Source organism: Melanaphis sacchari, unplaced genomic scaffold, assembly GCF_002803265.2.
Source record: "Melanaphis sacchari strain LSU unplaced genomic scaffold, SCAv2.0 Contig43_pilon_pilon, whole genome shotgun sequence".
Lineage (NCBI taxonomy): Eukaryota > Metazoa > Arthropoda > Insecta > Hemiptera > Aphididae > Melanaphis > Melanaphis sacchari.
Window position 1 is genome coordinate 191,286 of NW_020271284.1, and position 13,697 is coordinate 204,982.

The 13,697-nt window shown below is 29.3% G+C and overlaps 1 protein-coding gene across 10 annotated transcripts in view; it reads left to right on the forward strand.

Moving 5' to 3' along the window:
• Positions 1 to 13,697, forward strand: part of LOC112597662 (CUGBP Elav-like family member 1) — a 174,744-nt gene that overhangs the window by 19,565 nt on the left and 141,482 nt on the right. Inside the window, exon 1 of one of the 10 annotated variants that reach the window (XM_025343807.1) lies at positions 8,000 to 8,344. The exons of the other annotated variants lie outside the window; for them this stretch is intronic. The gene's annotated coding sequence lies outside the window, so the exon portion shown is untranslated. Of the gene's footprint in view, positions 1 to 7,999; positions 8,345 to 13,697 lie in introns of those variants that run through there. 10 annotated transcript variants of the gene reach the window in all.

Consider the following 13,697-nt stretch of genomic DNA (forward strand, 5'->3'; position numbering starts at 1 on the left):
CACAATATCATTTAAGTATCTGTGAAATTTCGACGAATTTACGTCTAATTGGCCCCTTCTGTTCATCAATTATTAGGTGCGGCCTTAAGAGACTAATTCAAATTATTCTCCTTGTAAACGTATGCAGGCGCAAGCCACTGATGGAGTTTGTGGTTTAAGTTTGTGTTCCTTGTGAGGATTTATGTGATGCACACTTGTGAACGCCCTAACGCTTCTACTCACTTACCTTATAATTCCCTCCATGGTTCATACCCTGTACCTATACCATCTAGTGTCGATTGGTCGAAAAACATTAACGCAATGTTCTGTGTCCATTCGTTCGTTCGTTTTAATTTTTAAACGCACTTTTAACGTGTACTCATTAATATGGCGCACCGTATTATAACATTTATAACTAAAAATGTACACTAAAGGTAAAATGTGATACTATTTAAAAAGACAGTGAGAAACAAAACGTTTACTTACAGATAGAAACACCTTCGAGTATTTTGTCAACTAGAGAAAAAGTCAGTTTTAATTTGCATATCACACATCTATGAAAATGATTTCCCATTATTTCGGATTTATTATCATATATTTTTCTATGCCTTTATTATTATTTTTTATTTATTTTTTTTGTTAATCAACTTAATTAATTTAGTATTTCATGTTTGTTTTTCTTTTAATATCGTCATAAACGAGGCAATATCATTCATTGTTTTTTCGTCAATATAATTTTTACGTTTTCAAGAATAAATTGTTCACAACAATCAAACAACTATTATAATACATTTTAAACACTCACCGATGTTGATTTATACCCAAATTAAAATCGAAAATAATTTCTTGCTGATTCGTAGTTTTCAATTATTTTTATTTAATTAAGACGTATTTTAAATTATACACAATGTTGTTTGTTTTATTATACTATTCCATTCCCTTATTAAACACAGTGTAATATATGATTTCAATGCTTTGGATCAATGAAGTTAATTGATTTTGACTTTCGTTTTTCTCCTTTACCAATAAATGCCTGAATTTTATTATGCTCCCGTCAATTCAAACATTTTATCTGGGATTTCGCTGTCAACTCAATTACTCACCTGTCGTCGTAGTAGTTGTTGGTGAATATTGAACCCAAAGGATTCATTGGTACGTTTATATATGAAATGAAAAGGTTTTGCGGAGATTTCAGGAAAACCCAAAACCGATCGTTTTCAATCTAACGAATACGATATAGTAGTGTAGGGGCGATAGTAAAAAATAAAATATACCGTCGGAGACCATTGAATACAAATTAATTTACTACCATTACCTCTAGATTAGTAAATATTGGGTTCTCTTATCAAAGAATATAAGGAAAAAATACCATAATAACGGTCTATATTGGTCGTTTCAGTTTTAATGATAAGCTTATTTTGATGATTGATTTTTAACGAAGATGTTTCAACTCATACTTATACTTACTCTCACCTTTATATTGCACACATATATCACACGATAATGTTGAGCTGAATGCATGATATAAATTATATCATGTACGTATACAATTATACGAGCGTACGATCAATAATTATTATCTTTATCTTTGAAAATTTCACTAATAATACCGTATAAAAGTCCTTTCTCCTCACTATTCCAACCGGAAACGTTTAAAGTATAATTCACTCATTGGACAACACTGTTATTTTAAGGCTACAGTAGGTTTCCTTCGTGTACATACAATGTATACACCAAATGCCCCCTTTGCAAATAAAACCAGTCAAAAGTTTAATATTCTGAGTAAAACCAACCTTTGTTTAACCGTACGTATACATTCGCACCTCTTTGATTACACACAGCTCAAATTTAATGTAAATACGCCTGTTATTATATGTACAAATACACGGAAAGAGAACTCGATTATGTGTGTTTCACGTGCATTTGTTTTCGGAAAGTTCGGAAGATAATTTTGAGATTATACGCGACTATATATATTGTAAACACATTCCGTAAGCACGTTTACCGCACAACTTGTCGATTTCAAAATTAGAGTTTGTCCAGATCAATTGTTAAACAATGTAGGTATTGAATTTATAATAGCTATAATCCATTATAATTATTACTATTACTAAATTAAATTAATTTTGTTTATCACGATACTTTAATGTTATAGTATGGTTACAATGATTAAAATTAAACTACGGGTTAAATGATTATTATTTCAACGTAATATTTCACTAAACACGGATAAAAGCAAATGATAATTTATTGTTTTAGTTGTATAATCTCATATCAGTTAAATGTTATTAAATAATTTATTCAAAACAGGAATCGCTATTAATTTCAAAGTATTTAGGTTATAAGACAATACGAAAAATTTTTAGTTATATTATTATATTATTATTTTTGTAATGTTCTATTATGGCCTTATCGATTAAAGCTGTTGCGTGTGTTATATCTCACATATTATATCGATGGATATCAAATGAATATCATATAATTAACTTGTGAAAACAACATCACACTTGGAATAAACACAAATGAATATAAAACATAATTATTACTATACGTTATACAAATTATTATATTCATTAAATTGCCCTTTAAAATTTCCTGAAAGGATTTATTCCCAGTTTGATAATTCTGTTGACGGTTAAGGGTATGTAATAAATAATAATACATGTTGTTTTTGTTCGTTTTTGGATGACGGTGTGCAATGATTTGTTAACAGTGAATTATTAAAAATACACACTCGCACACAGCACTTATACCGTGTTTTGTATAATAACATGGATTTGCATATTTTCCTTAGCACGGTCCTCAGAAATCACTAAAACTTATATCGTTGTAGAATGCTAGACAGCCGACAGGAGAGCCTTTGGCGGAATTAGCTGTATCAACCGCATAATTTATAGCACCTATTATTATGATGAGAACATCAACATAATGAATTATATTCCAGTCGCGTATTTTTGCTGTAGTTTCAAAGTCTTATAGGACGGAACTAACAGAACTCATATGTTGTGTTTAATGGAAACTTCTCCAATTTCTTTATCTTTTTTCTGTTACACATGTTTCTCATATTCTTATCTCAGTGTCCTTATGTAGATCTCCCGGGGGCTTCAATGTAAATTATTACAAGTAATACGGCACCGCAGACTTGCGCGTTTGTACGATTGGAATTCAAGCTTAAGCTCAAAGCAGATGAAAACTACCGATTTTTTCAAATTCTTTTGTTGTTTCTTATTTTTACGAATTTATCAAACAATATAATATACATAAAAACTTTGTATAATATTGCATTTTGATTTATTAGCAAATTAATTTTTTTTTCTTAGAATAAAACATTTTAATAATCAACTAAACGTAATATTTTATACTTGGATTTTAAAGTAGCTTATTTATGTACTAAGATAACGCATAATGCACATATATAAAAAAATAAGGTTAAATTACTATTAAAATGTTTAAATTAAATTCTTATTCTATTAATTTCATGATACGTAATTTGTTTAGAAATAAAAAAATGCACGGTTACCAAAAGTTATTCCTCTCTAATTAATTTCGCTTTGTGTTACCATTTTAATATGGTTTTTATTTTTTAAAACTTTTGATTGATGTAGATTAAATATGATTATTTTTAGCTTTAGATTAGTATATTTTTTTTCTGATTCTTTTGATATAAATTACGTGTCTATCCAAGAACTTAAACTTTTGAAGCTATTGAAATATTTACAAAAAACATGTTTTGTCGTATGCGGTTTTCGTCGCATTCAAATATTATGATCCTTTTTTCATTAAGTATCCCTTGCTATTGTAACCTGTACATAGAAACTCCCACGTTTTCTATAAACATAATTAAATAAGTGATTTATAATGCTTTATACGGAAAAACCCTGTACGAGCTGTTTGAGTTCTAACAGAAAACCCGAATACAGGAACAGCAATGATGATGTGTTATGACGGACATTGCTGCGCTCAACCATCCCTTTATTCGATTTTATTTATAGTGTTCATGTCCCTAATTCATTCAAAAGCATTCCAAGCCACTTCACTTGTATTATGCGGCGACGGGATTGGCTATATAGGTATTGTATTTTCGTGTATCTAGTTATGATGCGTTTATCCTATGGATTTGTCCATGTAAATATAATAAGTAAAAACACCGACATCAGAGCGAACGATACATGACTGATGGAAATAGAGGGATGACAGAATTTTATAAAAACTTCCGACTTAAAACGTAATGTTCGTTAGTAAAATATTTTTCCCGATTATTCCCGACGACCTTTCACGTTAAACATTATTGATTTGCTCGGGGCTATACATTATTTTTGGTATAATATAAATTCGCGTGTTTGTCAACTTGACGTGGTCGCAACACTCGCAACATAATATCGTGGCAAAGTAACGGTCCCCGTAACAGAAGCAGGATCAGCAATATATAGCAACGTGTTGGGTAATTTGTTGATTTTGGACACAGTTGTTGGAACTTTGCCGGCGTATATATACATACGCGGATCCATAGTATATAAGTTAGGTATATTAGTAGTAGTAGTACCTACACATTATGCGCGATGTGTGCGTTTATAGTTTGGATTTTCGAGTAGCAGAAACGGAAAACGATAACGCATATTACGATAATAAAATTGATAACGTAGTGTGTTTATATATATATATACGAAAATCTATATCAGCTAGTACAGTAGCTACTTAATTTATCCTATCTGTTATTATATTATCATGTATACCACCGATGTTGCCGCTTTGTGCATACGTCGTGCTCAAAATGAAAAATATCGAATATCCAATTATGCGATCCTGCGGTACCGTATTAATAATAATAATGGTTCGGGGAAACGATTTTAATTGGGACGAGTAACGCAATACTATATATATATATATATGTATAATGTATATATTATAATATAAACGAAAATCTGTGCATGATGGTTTAATGTAATGTAGGCACCTCTGCCTAACCGGCATACGTACTAAATAATATATATTTTTTTAATATTAATATTATATTATTATGAAGAGTGGGTACAAATTATTTAATAACGTAAATGCGTGCGCTAACGAAGGAAATGTAATAATACATGGCTGCGTTAGTAACCAAAAACCGTAGCCGGATAATCGCAAACGACCGTTTTTACATTATTAAGCATTTTTGTGCACATTATATAATATTTACATTGTATAATAACACACAATAATAATAATAATTTTTTATTTGTATTTATTCTTCAGAAGGACTAATTTAATATGTTTATCTTACATATTAATTATTAATTGAAGAATCAGTACTTTTTATTTTTATATGGGAATATAAAATTAATTAAATAATAAAATTAAATTAAAAATAATTAATATTATTTAAAACCTTATTTGATTAGTAAAAATACTTAACAGACTATAGTTATTAATTTTTTATAAGAATTTTATAGTTTATTCTTTTAATCTAATTAATTGTTTTTCCTTTTAAGAATCTTAAAAAAGTTACTATATTGTATTTAGTGTCTAATGGTGGGTAATATAATATTATAGATTTGTGCCTATATATATATAGCATAAATGCATAATATATGTACGAGGTTTGATTTAGATTGATATGCATGGTTAGTACATTGACATAGACGTTACTAGTCCTTTAAGTTAGATGGGGAGGCTGGAGTCCTAAAAATGTTTTATAGCAAAATAAAAATAAAATACCTAATGGAACATAATTGTTTTCACACAGTTATAACTTATAAGTTTTAATTTACATGAATTATCTAGAAAAATAATAAGTAAAATGTAGATTGATTTTTAACTAATAATGCATAAAAATTCTTTATTTTGTCTAAATGCCATACAAATATAAAATGTTTATTATGTTATCTAATATAATAATTAATATTCAACATCAAAAATTATAGGTATAAAAATTGTTTTAAGTATTTATAATAGAAAAAATTAACGTTTCATTGGTTTTGTCTGGATTTAGTTTTTATTTTCATGTTAAAAATACTTAAGAAATTTAAGTATTTACGTTAATTTACTTCTGTACTACTTTTCATTATAAAATATATAATATGTACAAATTGTTTCTTCGGGATTTTTATTGCTTTATAAATTATAAGTATAAATATAATACTTACGTTATCGTGTCTTTATAATATCTAGTATTATCATGCCTATAGTCTAAAATAAATATCTCTCCATGCATCCATTCAGTAATGTGTATATATATATATTTGATAATACCTAATAAACACAATTTTATATAACTTTTATTTTTATCATATAATTATTTGTTTTTATGAAACATGTTTTTTTACATTGTACATTGTGAGCAAAATAAATTTAATACTAATATATTTATAAGCACATATATTTACCCAAAAATTCTAGAGTGGCTTTAAGAAATTCTGGAGAGGCTGAAGCCCTCCCCCCCTAGTTACACCTATGTAAATAATAATTATTGTAATATCACAAACACATTCTACATAGACTCGTTATATTTAATGAAATATAATCAACTATGCAATGTGGTATTGTGGTAAAATATAAGTATTTTCTGAGTGAAATAAGTTATTTTCACAAAGCCAATTTTGAATTTTTCTCATAACACTAATAAGCACCTCATCCCTAAACTGAGCTCCGTCAAAAAATTTCGTATTGTCTAATTAACTATTGTTAACTGTGTATATTCAAATGATCTATTCGGTTCATAATATTATATGTATATGTTTTAAAAAAACCGTAGTTAAATGATTGTGGTCCTTTATTTTAGTTACGCTATATAATATTGCGTTTCTTGACTTAATTCATTGTTTATTTGATATTTAACAAAGCTATGTTCATTAATATAGCTATATTATAGTAGCTATTATAATATCGATACTACATATAATCTGTACTAAGTACACACACACATACACTGACACACACATACACAAATCTTGCGACCTTTGATAAGCCGTACCAAAGGTACATCGTGACATTGCGGTGGCAGCGGCAGTGGTGGTGTTGGCCCACGCGCGTACCTAGTAATAATTGTTTCATTTTTGAATGCTAATTAATATAATAATGAAAATAAAAATGTTTATTTTAACAACGAAACGTACATTTTTAAATGTATACTACGGACAATGATATACACGTCGATACGGCCAGCTAAATATTGCAATTAGACATTGTATTGTTTATTAGAAAACATATCGAGATATGTTTATTATTATAATATTATTGCTTTGCTGTCATCGATGTGAGGTTCACGGTAGTAATAACATGGCTTCAGGGCGAGCGGTATAAGGATTGTATCGGATAACTGCCGTTGCCCGTAGACTTATATTATGCACATAGCTATAGTCCAAATCCGATTCGTCCACACAAGCGCACCAAACGTTTTGCAACCTCATCAGACACTAGTCGGTATGTTGTAGTGCATCATTATGTATGATATTACAGTTTTATACTTGAAATATGCATAGGTTATTTTATATTTTGATATTAATGCGTTTCTCAATAAATACTTATTCGATTGTTCTGATAGGTAAGCCATATTCGTGAATAATATTCTTGTTCGAATGTTGGTTTTTTTTTTTTTTTTTATTTGTTTGTTATTGAACGAAAATACCACAAATTACGATAACGCACAGACTACCGTAATGCTGGCGTTGTGTTGCTAGATAAAAAAATATTAAATAAAAAAACAGTACGAATCCGTTGTAAAACCATAAAAACAATTGGCGTCTATTAAACGAAAATTGCGTCAAATGACTGCCAACCGTTGTACAGTAATTATAATATCGGGTGATGTTTGAAAAATTGTACTTTATGTGCACCGATTGTGATGGCAGAAACATGACGTCTCAATAATATTGTTATTAATAACGGTTTACTTATGATTTGCGTGTGGATTTTTATTGACACGGTTTTTCAAATAATATTCGTTTCGTTCGGTCGTCTGCGCCACCGCGCTTAATCTATGGTGTGTGTGACCTCGGCCGTTATAACGTTTATAACGTTCTAAACTGTGATGCAATTATCTAATCTATAGTAAGTAGGAACTACCTATACTGTACACACGCGGTACGAGTTTATTTCATATTTTTGTTGCAAATTAATATATTTTTGTTTTCAAAGTAGACGTCTGTACCGCGTTCGCACTCGTTTTACCAATTTTTTATAATGTTTCTATAGTGGTATCACTGTCGGATAGTGTTTCGTTTTTCCGAAATGTTGATTTCAATCGTACCTGCGTGTATTATATGAAGACGTCAGAAAGTTTTTGCATCGCTGGTTTGACGGCATACATAGATATTGCACCGATGATCGCATAAAGTCGCAATATCCGCTCATACCGTTTCGAGCTTTTAAAGAAGCGCCGTCACAGGTACGTAAATCGATCGATTATCGGCACGAAACATTGCAAGCGCTGTGTAGTATTTTCTTCCGTCGGGACGAAGAAACTATGTGAAAAATCCCGACGCCATCAAATCATAATACCAAATAGTATTATGTTGAAATGTATTTTTATCGATGACACGGCACGATTTTTTTATATTTTGGATAGATATCAAAGCGACTATACATTCGTGGCAAATCTGTCATTGAAATATTATACAATACACGGTGGGAACGTCTTTTGCGCGAGGTTTCTTCACAATGTAAAATGTACAACGGCGTGACACGATTCGACGTTAGTCTGTAATTATGTTATTCCATTCTAACGTGTATAATATTATTGTCCAACGTTTCAAAACGGAACAGCGGTTCCACGCGAAATTCCTGAAATATATATTATTTAAGTGGTGTATATGCGTTATAATAATGTGTTCGGCTAAACGGCATGAAATTTCGTCCCTCTTTCTCTGAATAAAATATACGAACCGAAGATGGAGTGAATTATAATAATGTATAGTTGTGTATAGTCGTATAACAGAAAATGTATATATTATACAATGCGTTTTATGTGGAAAACTGAGTGTTTCCTTTTTATTATTACACGCGCGGTTTTCCAAAATCAATTTTTACTCGAAATTCTGGCCGCGAGTTTTGTTGAACGTATATTTATATTATTATCATGTCGCTGACAAATCAATTCGCCACAGTGGACATTTTTATGCAACAATTTTATAGTTGAATCCAATGACTAGTTTTTTTGGTTTCGTCGGTACGCACGCGTCTAAATCTATATACCTATTATACACAAGTACCTGTACTGTAAGGGCTTGAAGTCCCATTTGGTATGGTGCAAGCATAACATACGATGAAAAATAATCATGTTATTTCGATCGGCCGTGACGTCGCTTTTATTGTATAAAATAATACGATGTCGAAACAAAATATGGTTTATTTTAATTAATTAGTTATTTATCATAATCATTGTGTTGTTAATATTATGATTTCCCTACACACGAACACGTTGAATATTTTACGTTTAGCACCGAAACGAATAACGTTGCACGTCGATCGATAATGATTAATAACTGCTGTTCCATGAATAAAATGTTATATTACCGGTCAATTAAAACGCACATTGTGTATCTATCGTAAAATACATATTACAGCAGTAATAACAATATTTAAGTGCACTGTCAATCACGAAACGTACTGATAGGACGCCGTGATAGGGGGAAAGGGGGTCATCTGCTAGTCACCTGCAAACGGTTTGGCTTCAGTTCGATCCGCAAAAGTATAATAATAATATAATATAATATTTGACGATACGATGTTAGTAACACGATATTATTATCATTATTATTAAAACACCTACCTACCTAACTTTTTGTTTCATATAATTTTTTAACATTATAACGATAATGTATTACATTCGATTCTTCTTTTGTACATAATAAACTCGTTTCAATAATCGTGAAGTGTTGCATTAATGTAATTATTTTGTTATCGCGGTTGCAGTTTAATCGTAAATAATATGCATAATTCATCATAATCACGTGATGGCTTCGTAAAATATTTGTTTTTACTCTGGTCTTATTTAAAAATTATTTAAATTTTTTTAATTAGCATAACGTTTTTTTCAATTCTTAATTTCATTTTTTCTTGAAAACTTTTTTTGTGGTTAGTATCTAACTTAACATGATAAGTATATCTGCTTTTTATACTTTCTAACCCGCAGTCGCTTCACTTACATTTAATATGCGTATTAAAAAAAAAAAAGTATTATCATTTTTGCGATGTAAGTGGTTATTAAGATTGGCATAAAAATAGTAATTTTACGAAAAAGTGACGTCTTTTTGATTTTTAAACACATTTATACATTTACGCGTTTGTATAAAAATAGATCCCTGCCATAAAATATATAGCGTAGGTAATTAATACAGTGCTATTAAATTAACTCATTACCTAGTTTTAATTTTGTTTTTGTAGTATCTATGGTAGTTATGATCTTAGGACTATACTTCAAACTCGACACAGCATATAAATACAACTTTTAATATGACGTTATGATGCTAGATAGTCCTAAACTATTTATGTCACGTAGCCAAAAGGGGAAAAAACTATCAGTTATAGCTAAACAAATCCCTTACTAGATTTTTAAACTCTGTAACATAGGGTTGAGGAGATTTTTAAAATCTAATTTTAATGGTCATCTTTCCACAATCCTTCAATAAATCTTTAGTTGTTGATAAAAAAAAAAAAAAAAAAACTTGTATAACTAAAAATAATATTACATCAAAAGCTCGAAGTTGTATGAATAACAACCAAATGTTGGTTTATATAAATACCGACAAAGAAAAGAGTTTTTGAATCATATTTTATTTAGGTTGTTTCACAACATCGTTCGTTTAAAATTAGCTCGAACTTTTTAACTCAAAAAATTATCATAAAAAAATATGAGCTTTTAGTCTTATAATTACATTAACAAACTGTTGTTTTTTTTGTTAACATGCTGTTTGACATTTTATACATTCATTCTTTTTTTTTCAAAACTAATTTCAAATTTACACAGAATGTGTGTTTTTAAATTATTTTTACTATCACACTATTTTTTATTTAATGATAGTTATTCCCTCCATATTATGATGGACTGTAGTACTATTTTTCTGAATTCTTATGTATATTATTATATTTCTATTTTTACGTCTTTGTATCTCTCCATTCAGTTATGAATATCCACATGGAGGGGTATTTTCTTTGCGAAAAGACTTTTTCGTTAACCTTGTAATTAAAAATATCACGTGACACCACTGGAGTCTTAATAAAAAATGTCGCTTGTAAATTAATGCGCACTAACAACACGTCAGGGAAAAAAAACTAAAAAAAAAAAACATAATAACGTTTCTTCCAACACCAATTGGCGTCCGTTTTAATTTTTTTGTTTTGCCTATCAAAAAAAAAAAAAAGTATATATTATTTTGTTTTAAGACACTATCGAACATTTCTTTAATGAACATGTATTCAAATACATCAAAACATGGGAGTAATGTACTAATGCGTATCCATTGATTTTACTGCACAAGTACTCAATAATACCTAAATGAATAAAATTGTAAAATTTTCATTAATGATATAAATATTAAATTTTGTTAACTCTCTTGTGATTATGATATAAACCTACTAATATTTAGTTTATAAATGTAAGTAATGATAACGCGGTGGATGTACTTCCATCTATACAAAAAATATTCAGTTTATTTTATCTTAACGTATTTATTAACGTCTGAAGAAATGAAATGATGAAATCTTTATATAAAAAAAAAAGTTTACATATTGTAGAAGTAGGATGATGTTTGTCCAATAACGTGTACTTGACACGTTGACCGGATAAGCCTAAAAGTTTTGTTTTATCTCATTTTTAATACCAAAAAAAAGTTTATTCTCTATTTGGCTTTCAACCCCTCTAATACAGGTTAACATTGGATTTTATAGTTTGTGGACTAAATTTTGTGGACTTTTTTAGTATACATCTCTGAGATTTTAAGACTTGATATTTTATCGTTTTTATTATGATCAGTCACGTAGAATTTTTTTTTTATGATAGAATTAAAAAAATCTGATGCAAATATTTTTTTTGTTATTTTTACAATTAGTTTTAAACCTTTTATTTAAATTTTAAAGTGATTGTTTTACTTTCTATAAAGCCGATCGATTGTTGAACAATAAATTATACTTCCCATTGGTTGGGTTTTCATTGATCTTATAGCACATATATATTTGGAACGAAACGTAAGACCTTTAAATAAACAAACAATATCCATTAAAACTATATGTAGTTTATTTTTAACAAAATGTTTCGAATATTCGTATCTTTAACATAACCTTCTTCATTAATTATGATATGTGGATCTTAACAACATAGTTTATTTTGATCTTTTAACAAAAAATTGAAGTTGGATATTTTATTAGTCAAAATAAATGTTTATTTATTTTTGTGTATTTTCTATATTGATTTTGTGCTCGACAGTGGAAAAACATAATATATATAATATGAATAATGTCTATTATAAAGTGTAGGGTGTACTTATAAAAATGCAAAATCAGAAAACCCAATAACCCAAGCTTAACACAAATAAATATTTTAATTTCTTAAAAGTTAAAACCATATTCTATTAACCATTCTTTAAAAAAAAAAAGTATCTTGGCTTCGTTTTAACAGATTACGTAAGCATTTTGTGCACTTGCCACTGAGTTCTGTATAATAGGCATTCATTGAATACAAATCATATGCCTTGCCGTGAGGTTTTTGTTTAAATACATTATTATAAACAAACATTTTTTTTTTTTTAGTTGCGTTTTGTACGTTATAATATTCTCTATGTTTATGTTTAAGTAATCACGTGATGAATCGTTTGATGTAAACAGCTAAACGTCGAACGCATTTTTTACCCACAACGTAACTGTATATACAATGCGAGGAATAATGTTTTGAGTGGTTACCTCTTTTATTATATTATATAAGAAATTTTTGTTTTCAAGAAGTTTTCACATCGATGGAACAAGAGTGACGCGCAAATTTTAAAATGTCATACTGTATGGACTATGCTATGTCCGAATTAATAAAACTGCAAGAGATCAATTTAAAAACCCCGTAAACACGGCTCTTGTTTGTTGTCCACTAAACCAATTTATAAGATATTGAAAACCACTAGAATTTTGCCTAAAAGTATTTTAACCTCACCGGAACCCATATTTTTATCATACTTTAGAAATAGGAACCAATGTGTTGAAGTTACTCGATGTGTTTTCTCATGTCAATAGCTTTGATCAACATGAATCATAATTTATTTATGTTTTTATTTTTTTTGTTGGATCATCTGCAGACATTTTTATCGAAAAAAAAGCTCGTAAAAGTTCCACTGTCTGTACGTTGCGCCGATAATATTATGCGTATACAATAAGTACATGACAACATTACTGTAATGCGCGAAACATCAACCTTAAATAACAACAACATTAATAATAACAATAATAATACACTTTATAGATCGGTGTGATTCATCGGCTCATAAACACAGTAATCGTAGGCGATTTCGACAGAAAGTGTTTTTTGCTTTTCGATTGTAAACAGAATATTGGCAACTACACACGCACACACGCACACATATTATTATAATAGTCAGTATTAGTTTATAGGAGCTCTGAAGAAAACTTTACATCTCATCCATTTGTTGTGCCCGAGACCGGCGGCACATATACGTATATGAATTCGATTTTTCAAGGAAGAAGCTTCTCCTAGTTTTTCTCCACAGCTACCGGGGGGTCATTGAGCAATTTAGTATATG